Source organism: Halyomorpha halys, unplaced genomic scaffold, assembly GCF_000696795.3.
Source record: "Halyomorpha halys isolate HHAL.00 unplaced genomic scaffold, Hhal_1.1 Scaffold18.1, whole genome shotgun sequence".
NCBI lineage: Eukaryota > Metazoa > Arthropoda > Insecta > Hemiptera > Pentatomidae > Halyomorpha > Halyomorpha halys.
In genome coordinates, this window is record NW_027114407.1 from 2,295,808 (window position 1) to 2,312,178 (window position 16,371).

Here is a 16,371-nt window from a genome sequence, read left to right on the forward strand (position 1 = left end):
TAGGGATTATGGAACGGATATAAAATGCATCCCTGCCCCTCCTTGACATTTAATATAATGAAAAAGTCTATTGATTTACGACGAGAGTACGGAACAATTTATAATATAAGATTAAAATTGTAAAAAAAAAAAGTTATATCTTTTAATGGTGAACTTCACTTCATTCATCATTTTAAAGCTTTTTGTTTTGTTTTTAATCTGAGGTTTTAAGACCTCTATAATTGCGAAGATTGCGGCAAAACATTTTCCAAATAAATTATTATATTCTAAGCTGCTCAAAAACGTTATCCCGAAGTTGTCAGTTTTCCACATATGTTTAGAAAAACAGCAAATTCCCAGACCTCTGGTAAGATGGGAAATTTTATATATTATCCTTTCCCTTCCTAAATACTGTTTTAGCAAACTGTATCCCCAATTTCAAAACTCTCATGTATACGCATCTACTCTAATATATTAGTTTACACAAATGAACACATTTTGCAACATTATGCTATTTGATTTCATTGGGTGCATTTATCGTTTTCCTGTTATTCTGTTCCTACCTTCTAGGAAAAATACCGCAGAAAGTGAGGATGGAATATTAGGAAGCAAATGTACAGTAGAACAAAACAAAATAGAAGAAATGATCTATCTGATTCTTAACTGTTAATTACTATTTTATTCTTGCACTGTGGTATAGCACGGATTGAAAGAATGAGACAAACAATAAAAAGTTATGTCGTACTTGGTTTAAGATCGTGAGTTGGAGCAAAACGAATCCAATAGAGCTAACCCCATTTTCTATAATCTGTGGAAAGCGATCAACTTCTGTTGCTACCACTTTCTCTAAATATTTAAACTGGAAATAGATAAGGAATTTTTTTATTTTGGTTGAATTTTCTCTGGTCCAAGGAAAAGGTCTTTAATCCTCTTAGCCAAAGTATTACTACAGAAATAAGCTCAAAGAAACACAGTGATTCCTTGACAAAGTCTTATGACCTAGCTTGATCATCAATCTAACGTACTCGTATTTATATCATTGAAAGCATACACGGGAAAGGTAGTAGAGGTGCCTCTCTGTTTACAACCCTCAGTACCTTAATCATTTCGGTAATTCTTTGCCTGCAAGATTTTTTAAAATACTGTGTACTTTATTGGGCGTGTTCCAGAGATTTTTTTAATGAGGAATAAAATGACCTAATACCGATTTACAAAACTCCGTCATACCGCCACCAACTCGCTAATAACGTGACGATTCGTTATCAAACGCGTTTCCCCGTCTTTTTTAGTCCATATATATTTTTTTCTTGACGATTTCTAATCCATACATCTGGTTAACGGTAAACTTTATTCCTATGTTTTCAGGTTTTTTTTATTTTTTAAAATTAATTGTACTATGTGTTTTTTTAAAATTATTAAATATCAATCAAAAAGACAAAAAATGAAACCTTTTGAACCATACTTTATATATATACATTGTAGGGAGATAGTGCGGGTGGCGGTCAATAAAGGTATCAAAATAGTAAAATAAAACTATTTATTATTAACCAAAATTTCGCAGGGCTTCGTAAGGGCTGAATGAAAGAACAAGATACAAATATCTCAGAATTAACCGAATATTAAAATGAAACATTTCAAAAGATCGTTATGTTTATAAAGTTTATAAAAAGAAAGAATAACAGCAATATAAGGAAGTATAGATGTAGGTAGACTGGAAATAAGTCACTCATATATAAATAAATGATTACCTGGTTATATTTATTAATAACTTATTACTTATTATTTCTTATATTATATTTCTGCTATTATTTCTTTTTATATACTTTATAAACATAACAATTTTTTTTTGTTAATTCTTGTTTATCTGTTAATTCTAAAATGTTTGTATCTTGTTCTTTCATATGGCCCTGAAGTGGGATGAAACGTTGGTTAACAATAAATAGTATTTTTTTACTATTTTGGTACCTTTATCTTCTTCCAATATATATATATTATATATATTGTTAAGCTTCACCCTTTTGGTATTTTCATATTCACCCCAGTCACAATATTGAAATTTATTTTCAAATATACAACTCCTGGAAGTGATTGTGATAATGTTTTTAAAACTGTGTTCATTCCCACTGTTTATTTACTGAGGTAATTTGTTCCTCGGGGGTTTTACATCTTATTTTAATCTTCATAAAAATACTATGTGCAATTGTCACTGTTTTTCTTTTTTAAACATATTTTCCCTAAATCATAATGGGATTTTTAATGCTAAATAAACTTTAAACTGTTGGAATTTGTTGAGGAGAATTATGAAAATATCATCACAGCTAATATAATTAAATAATACAATGTACAATAATTATAATTTTAGTAATTATTCGCTGTAGAGTTCAATAATTTAGTTGGAAATCATACTTCCACGCTCACTTGGAAAATGATAAACAATACAAGCAATTACATTTTTTTTATATAAAATAAAATAATTGGTATAATTTCATTGATGGGGTGGTTTTATTAGTTCAGCCACTGAACCAATATCACCTAAATCCGTTTTGTTTTTTTAAATTATCTTCTATTTTTTTTTTAACCAGTATTGATCTAGCCGTGGACGTTGATGAAGATGTAATTTCACGCTTTGAACCGTGGCGATGAACTAAAACTGTTTTCAAAGACCTCCCTCGAGTTCAAAGTTCCAATAAGTGGATCGAAATCCTAATAGCTTTACAATTCTGATACGGAAGGTCTTGTTTCTTCTACAAGGCTCACTGTTATCTTTATAACTTCAGACACCATTATATCGCCATTTTGGCTCCAAATGGCCGAAGTCAACAAAACCATGCTGTGGATTCCCTTCCTCTCAATATTTCATACATTTTATTTTTATATCACATTATTGTGTGATTATTAATGTACGAATCTGAAATCACTAAGAGCGTGTGATCAACATCTTCACATTCTATTACATTTTCCTGAATTCCTTACATTGGCTAAATTCTTTATTTCTTGCCCTCTGTACGTCATTATTCTACATATCTTTCGGTTACATACAAGCTGAAATGGTGATTCCATACCAAAGGTCCTGGTGTACGTTAATAAACATTTTGAGCTATTAATATAAAGTTAAATAACAGTTTCACGAATATTATTTCCAAATTTTAATGGGTTTACATAAGCAGTGTACAGTACAATTGGTATTGAAACATAAACAACAGGAATGGTCTGTATCCCTAATCTAGAAAAATGTTCCGAAGAATAATGTGAAGAATCTACGGACCCAAAATAACAAGAGGATACTGTTTAAAATCAAATCAAGAAATGTCAACCTACAATTTTAGAAAAAATACTAGAATTCCATGATGGACGAGAATGAATCCTTTCAGAATCATCAACCAAATTTTGAAAAACTATAAATTGTGTAATGTCTGACAGGTTACACTTAATATAATTGGAATAATTTAGAAAACATATCAACAAAATAAAGGTTATCGATAAAGGAAAGTACTTCTCTCTAAAGGGACCCACCCAGACATGGTCAGTCCAAAAGGGACGTTCACATTGTAAGCTGAAGGCTGATGGATTACGGAGAAAATTCTGAATTACGATCATTTTTCTTAACCCTAAATCTGAAATTCTATCGGTGGTTTTACTGTCGTTTCGTCTGACCCTTTTTAGGTCCTCTAAAAGAAAGAAAGACATGTGGAAAAGGAAGTAGAAAATAGGCTTGTGTCTCTAAGCCCTCAATATTTACTGTTGTCTTAATAAATCATAAAATTGGCTTATTAGAATATATTACAACCTATATGGGTAAAAATACATTTATATATATATATCATCTTTTTTTGTGATAAAAAGACTATTTTTAACATACTAAGGACGCTGACCCTACTTCGATGCCCGACTGGATTAACCCTAGGGGGAGGTTAAAGGTCGCACAGTTTGCGTGTACATTGTTTTCAAATAACTTCTAAGTCTTTGGTACTAGTTGTACTTCTAGTTTTTTAGTATAATTTCCTAAATATAATGTATACAATTAATCCTACATTGTTTTGGGATACTCCCTTGTACAATCCAATTTTCTTTGCATATGAACAATGTTTTACATTTTGGTAAAAAAATACACAAAACAGTTCTGAAATGAAATTAAATATAGGTCGTTACTGATGAATTTTGTAGCAGATATATGTATATGCAGTAGTGTATGTGTATATATAAACAATATATGTTTATATCTCCGTACCCTTGTGTTTTTATAATTTCCTATTTCAGTTACAAAAGGGTTTTTGTAGAAGAGTTTGGGAAAGACTGAAAGAAATTATGGGGCAATGTGTATATATATTCTTGTACGACGTCTATATTTAGTTATGAATGTATCTTTGTCATTTTTGCATAATATGAATTGTTTACAATTCTCTGGCATTTTTTTGGAATAATTATAATCTTTTTAAGTTGGTTAAATTAGTGAAGCTCCATATGGGACAGGCATATGACATGGATAGGTCTGAGTACTTATTTGTAGAGTATCCATTTATTTTTTGGGATGTTTCTGATATTTTATTAAAATGTGAGAACATTTTGTACATTATTTTCTTTGCGTTTTCTAATTTTTAGTTGCTATGCTGCTTAAGTTTATAATCATATTTAAATAATAGTAAGTATTTTGTTATAGTAAATAATAAGTATTTTGCGTAATATCGCTCAAAACAATGTTAGAGATCCACGTTTTGTCTAAATTTTAGCTTCTGTTTTTTCAATCTTTAGATGTAATCCTCATTTTTTAAGGTACTTCGATTTTTTTTTAAAAAGATACCTTCAGTCGATTAATGATTGTGTCAATTCTGTGAGACAAGGAATATAACGTATCATCGGCAAAGAGGGCTGTATTAACTTTTTCAGTTTCGGATAGTTATTAATGAATAAATTGAATAATATTGGATGTTAGCATGGTCCTTGCGGGAAACCCACAATGGTACAGTACATGGGGGAGGTTTTATTATTGATTGAAACGAAGAAGAACATATTACAAAAAAAGACTTTATGAGTAATATAAGGTACATTGAGATAATCATATTTATTAATTTGAAAATAAGTAAGTTTGGGTTGACATTCTTGAATTCTTTAGCAATTCTATAAGGATCATGCCAGTATTTTTTTCTTATAAATGAAGAATTTCCTTAAAAATTAAACGTAAAAACCGAATACCAGAAATGTATAAAAAAAAAAAAAATTTTCATCTGTATAATTCCTTCAGTCATTACTGTCAGATCTGTTCGTTCTTATTCACTAACACTCTTCCCCCTCTGATTTTTTTCTAAACTATAATCATTTTGCTTTCGATCGCAGATTGAGTTATTCTAGTTAATATATTATTAATTATAATTAATATGGAAAGAAGAGAGAGGGAATGTAAATGTTTAGTGAAATAATAAAAGATAGTGTTTAGAAGTAGAGGGAATGGTGGGGGATGGGCAGACCGTTATGCTCCAGACCACTCCTCGACAGTCTGCGGTTCACTCTCTCGCTTGCTGTTTGAGCCTCTCGCGCCTGTACTGGATTACACTGCACCAGGTAGGCAATTTACAAATTAACGATATATTATATATACAATTATAATAACAATATATCTATCATATATTCAGGTTTATCACATACAAACTTGGTTCAATTACTCCGGGCATATTTTGCCCTATATAACATACACTATCGAATGCACTTTTACAATCTAAACATCATTTTAAATAATTACAACAATGCATGCATTTCTCAAATTTAATTCATTATCACTGACTATACTCTAGTACTTTAGGATAATATATTTCTCAGTTAAATTTATATTATACTCTAATTGTTTTTATTATAACGAACATTTCTTTATCATTAAATATAATTATATAAGATTGGATATAGCTAGGAGTTTTCTATAAAATATAGCTCCTAACGGGTTTCAGTAACAAGAATTCGAAGCGTTGTAAAAGGATAACGTGTTTCGAAGGAATGTCTTTATCAAGATAGAAACAAATTCACTCATTTTTTTTTCTTTCTTTATATTTATTTAATTTTTTTTTTTTTGCGAGTATATCTTAATTTCGATTTCTACTTTAAATTTTTCTTAAATATTTCATATTGACCATTATAATTCTTCGTGGTTGGTTCCTTAAAAATCTCTTTTAAGTTCTCGGCCTTGAAATGGTGAATAGAATTTTTTTTTCCCCGATGCGGAGTTACGACCGTACATTGGAATGTGTTTGCTCCTTCCAAAAAGTTCAAATTCTATCTTTACAATTCGCCTTATCACTAATTAATCGATTGTTCATCTTTAATATTTAACTCGTTATTTTGCTAATTGATACATGCAATTATGAATGAGTAATTATGCATATGGACGTTGATTATCTAACTGACCTTTGTGAAGTTAATTGTATACAATTCAATGTTGTAATTTGTGTAACAGTACTTTCATTGACTAGCCTCTACCAATAACTATTTGAACTAACTGCTTTCAAATTTTATGATATTTTTATTAGAAGACGTACTCCTAATAATTTCGATGATTTTTTTTTTTTTGGTAAAATGAAAAACAGACCATATCATAAAAAAAAACAACTAATTGGTACTATTATTACCGGAATCTTAATTAATTGGTTGTCATTTTAAGAACATGTTATGAATTTTGTGATAAAAATATAAAAATAAAATAAATATTTAAGGCGATTAAATGTTATTATTTTAATAATTAAATTTGAGCTAGTTGATTCGAATGAGTTGATTGTTTTTATTTAGTTATTAATTTTAAGCTACAGTGCATTTCAAAAATCTTGTAATTGAGTATATCGTTTGGCAAATTATACAAAACCTATAAGTATTATTAATCCAACATTTTATATTATTTAGCAAATTCTTTAAATATGCAATTTTTTTTTTGCTCTGTATTATAATTTTCTTCTTCATAATTTAATGTTTCTCATACCAAACATTTATACTGCTATAATAAAATAATATTTTATATAACATTGTGATTGATATTAGCAAAGCTATTAAAGATCTTAATTATTTTCTAGAAAAATGTGAGGTTTTGAAGTATTATGGATTCAACTTATAAGTATGGCTCAGTAAACAATTAACATTAGCACTTAATTAATTGATTATGTAATTCTGTTTATATTAGTATATATTTTTATTTCTGTTTATATGTATTGAAACATTCCTCAATCACGGTTATATTGAAAGAATAATTATATTTAAGTCTTAAGCAGTCTTGCCTTTATAGAAAAAAAAATTATAATAATGATATGCAAATAATATACAATGGTATATAAGAAATAAAAATGGAATGAGACAGAATGTGGGCAGGAATTTACGAAACGCGAATAGAGCGAGAGCCATATCCCACAGCGTACGCTTGTTATCTCTGCGATTTCGAAAGACGTTTATTTCCTCCTTATCTTTTAAAGTTTTGTCTTCACTCGGTTATGAGTGATGCATTCAAAAGGTCTCTAAGTGTGTGCGTGGGTTTGTAGATTTTTTACAACCCATTCTTGGACAGCTTGTGGTAGGAGTATTAATTTAAAGTGAAAAATCCTTTAACTTCCCACTTCTGATTCACCATATGTCCTTTGATACAGTCATCCATAGTCCAGAGATTATAGATAACTATTTTAAGTCATAAAGTGCCTTTTTATTCCATTAATAAAATAAATAGGATATTTTTTCTTTCTACTTTTTTATTAAATGAATTTGTATTCTTATTAACACTTGATTCTTCATGCACTAAAAAGGATCAACATAATTTATATATTGTTCACACTCCGTTGACAATGATTTGATTTTATTACCAACGAATTGTTAAATTGTTCCAATTGTAATTATAAACAACTTATCAATACACTTGTTGAATAGATGACAACGTGTACTTCATTAACCGAATAATGGCTCGAAATTCATGTGGATGACAAAAGGAACCGTCATTGAAATAAAATTGAATTGAATGGTCTCTAATTTGGTTTGATGGCTGTTCTTAGCACGAGACTAAAATACACAATATTATATTTATTGTTTTTTGTTTCTGTAAAATATAATAAATCCATAATACTGTTAAGCGTTAGACTTTTTAAGTTCTAAGATTTGTTAACGATTTAATTATTTCAGAATTAGAAAATAGAATTTGATTGAGGTAAATCACTGTTAACTAAATGAAATATCTCTTTTATTTATGTAAGGTTATTGTTCCATTCCTAGAGATCGCAGTGTGTATCTCAATAAATTCTTCTTTGATAAAAGGTCTGAGAGGGAATGTAAAAAAACTCTATATACTCCTACTTTTTTGTGGAGCTTTGAGAATTTAGAAATAAACTGTGGTAGGTTTTAGTGAAGTATACGAGAAGAACTAGAAGAGGTTACAAACTCTTCTAGTTCTTCTCTTCTTCAATCTTCCCAATTCCTTCTTGGTCTAAGAATTTTTTTTTGTATCCCATAGGGACCCATCCTTTTGACTGACCAGCGCAGCCCACTAAGCTAAATTGACCCTCAAGTTTTTCTCTTAGGCATTTAACTCTGGATTTTCAAATGGAAAAAGATATTTTCAATGAAGGATTCTGATGGAGAATCTGATTCTAAAATGATTTTATATCAGTAATTATTTCAGATTGGATGGGTCTTAAAGGCATAAGTCGCCATAAACAATAATCAAACTATTTTCCGAAAGTCATTATCCATATTATTCTGCATGGATGTAAGGATTCTAAAGGAAAATTTAATTTTCAAACGATTTTGTCCTTTACGTTTTTAGATATTCAGTAGTGTTTACCCGCAAATCGTAAAAAAACAAAACACGAAGATGAATTCACTGAATCAATAAATTTTAAATTCGTAGCAATTGATGCCATAGACATTTAAATCGACATCAAAAGGTTTATAGCAACGTAATAAGTCGCAAATATTTTTTCTTTTCTTTTTATTGGATACAATAAACGAAAGAAATGTAAAATCAAGGAATACTCAAGAGAACGTTGGACTAGGTCAGTAGGCAGGTCTGATTGCTGATGATAGAACATGCTGCAGATTGGGTCAACCAGACGTGAAATGCAAACATTTTTTTTCCGTTCGGTGGAGCGTAAAAATGGTACCTGAGCCATCAGATAATTGTACAAGTACACTACGAAACGGTACAGAAGGTGGATTGTCCAACCGTGAACAGTGTGTTCTGTATTCGCAGTTCGTACGGTTCGGTAACGGTCTGAATGAAGCCTCCCTTTGGAATATTAACTATCAGGTGCTAATCGAATGGACTTTTCATCTATAAATTTTATCATTGAGCTGTTCTAAGGTTGTATATACTTACCTCTTATCTAAAAACATTTCTTCAAATCGTCCTAATTGAACGAAATTTATTAAAAACATTATTTATATATATTAAAATTGATTAAATCCATTATCATATATCCATGAGATCTTCATAGGATTCATAGATCCCCATTTTTTGTTCACCCAATCCCGACTCTACAAGTTCATATTTAGTTGTCTTGCATCGACAGTTTTAATTAAGTAGATATATAAAGTTCTTTTTCAAATTTCATATATTCAAGTAGTGTGGTCGTATTTTGCTTCTTTATTTTATTTTTTTATGTCTGGGTGGTAATATCAAAAACTCGCAAATAATTCCAATTATTGCAATCACACGCAGAGCTTAGGAATAATTTACCGAAGTACAGGGAGAAGTAGGTGATATTCAAGGCAATGTAACAAATCGCCATTTTATTAGATTGGTGTAGGGAAGATGTTCGAAGAAATCTTCTTTGGAAGATGAATACTGAAGTGGGAAAAATGCTGATAGATTTTCACACGAAACACGTATGAAAAGTTGATTCTGAAATGAATTCAGTTTTGCGTGTGATCCTCCTTTTTCTCTTTTCGTTATCCAGTTCCCAACCCACAACCTCTTTTTCTTTCTTGGCTTTTGAAGATAACAAAAGAACGTTGTTTATTTTTTAAAGTCATGATGATCTTTAAAACCTTACTTGCTTACCTGACCAAACAGCGTTCTTCCCTTGTGTAGCGCCTAATCTCTTGTAAGAGTTATGTTTATTTTCAGTCCATTAAGGAAATAATTAGAGGCAATTTCTTAAAAAAAAAAAAACAATAAAAGATAAAAAAGGTCTTTTGTTTTACTGATTCTGACTAAAATGTGCCTCGATAACGTTATGTATTCCAGTAAACACATGGTCCATTCTCGTTCACCTTATATCACATAAGAAATTCATATGTCAACGACTGGAGTGCATAAAGCGTATTATTGTTATAACTCCTTAGGTCACATGTTAGTATAATGGACTCTCACTAATCCAAACTTATTAAAACAAAGCTAGTTCGGATTACCGAATGGAAGGAAACAATGGATCACTTCATAAATAACATATCAATTTAAAAACAAAAATGTCAATGTTCAGAAATTTATTTTTCAACGATTTTATTGTGAAGTAATCACAAATTTTCGTTTGTTAGGAACTGAAAATCATCTTTTTTAAAGGTCTTTGACCTTATCTGCATCAGCGATAGAATCTGAAAATATAAACAAGAACGAACAAAATCTACATCAATTATAGGAGGAGAAAATGGTTGGGGGTGCGGTCAAAATAAAACACAAATAAGTTGATGTAACTTATTTAATCATGCCAACGTTTCGGCTAGAGTTTCTAACCTTCATCAGAGCTGTTAGCTTGAAATCTAACCGCCAACTACATCAATTATGTTTTTCTCAAACTATTTTTTCCATAGATAACCAATTTGAAAATTACACACCTGACAGCACTGCATAATTCTTCTTCCCCTTTGATGCATTTATTGAAACATATCCAAAACTTATATGTTCTTAACTTTGCTCAACTTCTTCATGTTTAATCATTTGTGTATTTTCTGTCATATTTTCTTCAACTTCTTCCTCTTCATGACTTTCCAAGACATCAGAAATTATTTCTTCATCTGTTTAAATTCATTTTTTTCTTTTTCATTGATTCGATGTTTAATTATGTCACATTTATCAGATTATGTATTCAAATCGAAGTATTTTACATAGCTTGGTTTTTATTTTAAATTAAGAGATTTGGTATTCTTAACTAGATTATTGGAGTCTCAGGACGTAAGGTTTGATATTACGGTTTCATTGCATGTTTATTTGTAATACTTACATAAAATCAAATCTTCAAATTTTGGTTTGGATTATGGAATGGTCCGGATTAGTACACTCCACTGTACTAGCAAGCCCTCACGGCCCTTTTAATTTGTTTAGGGCCCCCTACACGGACAGTTGGAATAACAGTAAAACCAATGATTGACATTCAGATTGGTCGTCTAAGGATTATAGTGAAGGATTACTTAGAAAATTTTGAAATTCCATCACTCAAAATTTGAAGGGAATGTAGTACTGAAAACTGGAGATGCTGCGAGTACTTCGCTCATACCGTACGTTTCACTTTATTCTTGCAGGCAAATGCCAAGCTTTATGTTACGAATCGAAATAGGCATTGAATAAGATCCTTACTGTTGGATATTTCATTTATATGTATGCATCAGTCGGAGTGTTGGCGTCCATAATTCAAGTCAGTCACGCCTGTCTGACTTTTGATTGTTCCTGTATTATAGCTGTTCGTTTTGTCAAATGATCTGGGAAAATTAAAATACCCTTAAAACTCCAATTATCCTTTTTTAATTAATTAGTTGGCACCGGACACAATTTTCGTCCATTTTGAAATTTAAAAATTCCTCCTGTTAGAGCTCATCAATTTGTTGGTAAACTGCACTTCATCGAATTATATTCTCGCCATATTTATTGATATATCTCGGCAGTATTTAATGTTGTTCCTTCTATCTCTCTAGCTGCAGTTATTGGAAGTAGACAATTTCCCAGCGGAACGGCCCCTCCCCGTTCCAATAATCCACTGGCGTAAGCCAACTTTGTTTACTACCTTCACTGGACCCTTCACCTAACCTTTTAATGCTAAAAGGCAATCGAAGGGATCCATCACACCCAGCCGTACATATAGCTCACTATATGTACGTATCATTAACCAATTTAAATTTTCAGGAGGGTACGAAAAAAAAAAAAAAAGTAAGTAGACAAATAATGGGGTCTGAAATATTTTAATTAATTAATGAAGGATAATTGGAGTTTTAAGTTTGTTTTTTTTAATTTTTTAGAAATTATTAGATAAAAGAATTTATTATCCTTAGAAAATAGTAAACACTAATATATTGAAGTTTATTTATTTATATTTTTGAAATGACATACAGACGGACTCCCAAGTGATTGGCCAATTCACAGCGATATCCCTTAAGACATTTCCGAAGAAGAAATAGTCATTTTGCTGTAATGATGTTCAGAAAAAGCAAATTAGTTCAATTAAACTGATTATTTAAATGATTATAATTCCAAAATAATTATTAACCGCTGAATATTTATAAATATATCTCCTATTTGTCTATCTTCTACATTTCATCGGAAATCTCATTCATTTTTTATTTTTATGAAGAGAAAAAAAACCAACAAAACATCCAGACTGAAAGTGCCCTCTAGTGTGAAATGACCCACATATTATTACGTCATTATTATAACGCAATCTCAAGGTTTTTCTTCGATTTACAGAGGTGTGAAATGCTTCTGTTTTGCACAGTATGGGGGTCTACTCGGTTTTACGATTTCATGAGGTACTTTCCTCGTGTACTCACTACTTTCTATTCGCCAGAAACAGGGACCTCGATATATGTTACTTACGGGAAATATAGAGCACGACATTTTATCTAATCCGTGCCATTGTGCTTTGGGTGCTGAGAGACTTTCGATCCAACCACTGAAGAGAATGGCCTAATCTTGAAATGGTCTCATTAAGAGCGGATACCACAAATTGATTGAGGTAGCTCTAGCTAACCTCAACTATTGGAACCACTTGTCCTATTTCATTATAGACTTTTCGGTTGTCCTGATTTTCAGTTTCCCATGCCACTCATGGCCGTCGAAAGTGTACAACTTTAATTCAGGATTTTCTTAATTTCTTTGTAAATTTATTATACTAACAAATATTCATGTACCAATAAGATTTAAAGCCCATAATATTAAAAGTATTCGTACTCAAGCAAACGAAATGAAACAACATAAAGACTACATTTCTGATTTTGAAAATTCTAAAACTAACTCTAAAAACATGAATATAAATTACGCAGACATAATAAACAAATTACAGTTACAACAGTTACTAATTTACAATAAACTTAATATTGACATAAATATTTGAAAAATAAATTAATAATATAGTTTTAAAACAAGAAGAAATCCTGGGCAATAACATAACAGTTGTATTGGGGGTAGGGTTTTAGGATATAAGTTGAGGATAAGAGTCCAGCCAGTGTGACAGTGAAAATAAAATACTTGTACATAATAAAATATTTTATTTTAAGACGGATTATATCACGATGGATACAAATCAAAAGGACAATGTAACTACTGAAAAGATATTCACTTCCAAATAAAGTTATTCATTTTATAAGATGTTGAAATTATTTCAGGTTTTTGCATATTCATAAAGATGGGAGAAAAGCACAAAAACGTCAATGGGAAAATATGCAATAGACATAAACATTAAAAGTCTTTTTATTAAAAGTCAATAATGGACTTTTTAAAAAAACTGGCATAAAATCTTAAAAAGAAAAAAAAAACTTCAAATGTGAAAAATATTTTATATACTGAATTTAGTATGTATACATACCCATCTCTCTCTCTCGGTACAGTTGGTATGTATATCCAGCTGACTATTCGAATTTTCGTTTCTTTATTCAGTCTGTACACTTCCTACAACCGCAACTTTATTTTACTTACTCTGGCTTATATAACTATTTTCTGGTTTTGTCTAATTGTTTTCCATTCAGTTTTTATTACCCTCATATATATTATTCAAGTTTTAATAATTCTACTTTGCTCCCTTTAACATTATATATTTATTCGCCTTGTATTACTAAAATTTAGCTATTACTTTTATTGATTATGACTTATAGTCCTAATAATATTTTTTCTTTAACTGATATCTGATAGTTAATTTTTTACCTAATTCGTTGTCACTTGCAAACTAGCAATTACTACATCCTCAGTATTCTTAGTATTTAGTTCTTTACTAATTAATAGGTCTGTAAATGTATTTTTGGCGTTAATCATTAACTTTCTTCCTATTTTGAATTTATTTATTTTGATATTTTTTTTATATTGATTTCTTTTTATAACTCCACCTTCATATCTGTTTTATTTACATTGCACATTTGTATACTCTTATATTAGCTTTACCTTTTTATATTTTAGCAGTATTGGTCGAAAAATGTGCTGGGTTTTCTTTAGTACGACCCAGACAATTTAAATGTTATATACTTAAAGTCGTAAGTGAAAGTTGTGTGATGTTATTACCACACCAGATTTGTTTTGAATTTTTTTTCTTTTGTCTAATTTGACTCTACAACAAACTCTACGTCAGGGGTGCCCAACGTTTCTGCCTATTAGATTTACTTTTTATCTTATAAGGGAGTAGCGATCGACTTGTCATAGGTGTAGTCTAAAAGGGAAGAAATGCATACTAAGTTTATAAACTGTGTTCCATTATAAGATGCATTCCAGCGGGGTATGGGTTGAGAGGTAATATATATGTTCAAAACTATTTTTTAATTTTTTAAATCACTTATTAAGTGTTCAAAATAAAAAAATAAAATGGCTCATGAAGAAAATAAATTTCCAAACCCAACTTTTGAAAGTAGCATTCCGTACATGCGTTACCTAAACAATTCGATTTTCTGACACTTTTTCAAGATAGATTTTTACTTACTTAAAATGCATTTTAAATTTTTTATCAACAGCAATGTGTAAGTTATTATACCATTTGTTCGTAAATATGAAAAAGTTGTTATAAAGCTGCAGAGTATGACTGATAATATGATTTCAATATTTCACTTTTGCGTTTTTTTGGGCCAGGAAAATGTATCATGAAAGAATAATGTGACTTACTTTTTGCTAATCTATCAATAGCTCGCTGAGTACACTTGCACTGAAATACAGATAATAAGGCTTGTCTACCTCCGTAAAAAACAACAATTATTTTAAGGGCCAAAAAAACGCACGTCCAGGGGAATTAAAAGAACATGGATAATTAATAACTTTTGATCCATATGAAATAAGTTGGAAACTATTGCTTGAAATTTTTGTGTTCTACAATCGCTTCAAAGTCATTCGCTTCATGGTACATGGCATTCCACCCCAGACATTGCGAGCGATCAACCATCGACAAAAATTGGCCTCGCGATCAACTTGTAGGCCACTCCTGCTCTATGTAAATAGTTTCTAAAATATGTAAAATTGATGTATAATAATTAATCCGTTTATAATTATGATTTATATGGAGAATATCTTTTTTTTTAATAACTAATGCAAATCTGGCTTAAAAAACAAAAATTAAACGTACGTGATAATATTTCACGCCTTAACGCCTTAGAATACACATGAGAGAACACTGGTATACATATTACGTACAGATGTAGGTCTAGTGTTATTTGTATAATTTATTGCGTGGAAAACACTGTTGCGTGTAGTATTGTTGATCATCTGTATAATTAACTAAGTAGGTCACGTTTCGTTATTATCTGAGATGGTACTGGAAATTTCCAAAACTGTAGAACAATCATGGCGAGAGTTGCTTATCTCTTGTGTCCTTCAGAACGAAAATGATTTCGAAACAGCAATAAATTTGACTATATCTTAGTCAAATTTACCAAGAATTCATAATTTAACATATCAAGGACATACCAAGAATTCATAATTTAACATATCAAGGACATACCAAGAATAAAATAATTTAACAAGAACCGTTGTTTAACCACATCAACTTAATGGAGGGTTCAGTACTTTGTAAGAAAGTACTGTTACGAGACCAACGGTTGTGCAAGGGGGTGATTTGGTGAGAACCACGCTCGATCATCAGATTTTTATCCAATTTAAGTGCCTGGGTGGACGCCAATAGGGCTCTAGAACCCACAGGAGTTGACTCAGGGCTACAGTGTAACAGGAAACTATTTTCTGCCCGGCCGATATTAACTTAAATGTACTAAAATAAATGTTTTTGTGGTTATGAATATTTTATTGTAAGTGGAAAATATCTCAATTTCAGACAGGTATTTTTCATCAATTGTTGATTGTAGATTCAATGTAAGGGGAAGATTATTGGAGAAATGATTATTTCTACTCACCACTTCTAATTTTTATTTTGACTTTTATGATTTTAGATATAACTTCTTTATTTTGTTAATTTTACATTATTTTTTCATAATTCTCATTATATGAGAGGGTGGCTCAGTTGTAAGGCATTGCGCTACTAACTCCTAGGTTAA

The 16,371-nt window shown here is 30.5% G+C and overlaps 1 protein-coding gene across 1 annotated transcript in view; it reads left to right on the forward strand.

The window, feature by feature from the left end:
* Positions 1-5,436: 5,436 nt before the first annotated feature.
* The window catches only part of LOC106681020 (uncharacterized), a 90,629-nt gene continuing 79,694 nt past the window's right edge, over positions 5,437-16,371 (forward strand). The window contains exon 1 of the mRNA XM_014421123.2: positions 5,437-5,535. The gene's annotated coding sequence lies outside the window, so the exon portion shown is untranslated. The remainder of the gene's footprint in view (positions 5,536-16,371) is intronic.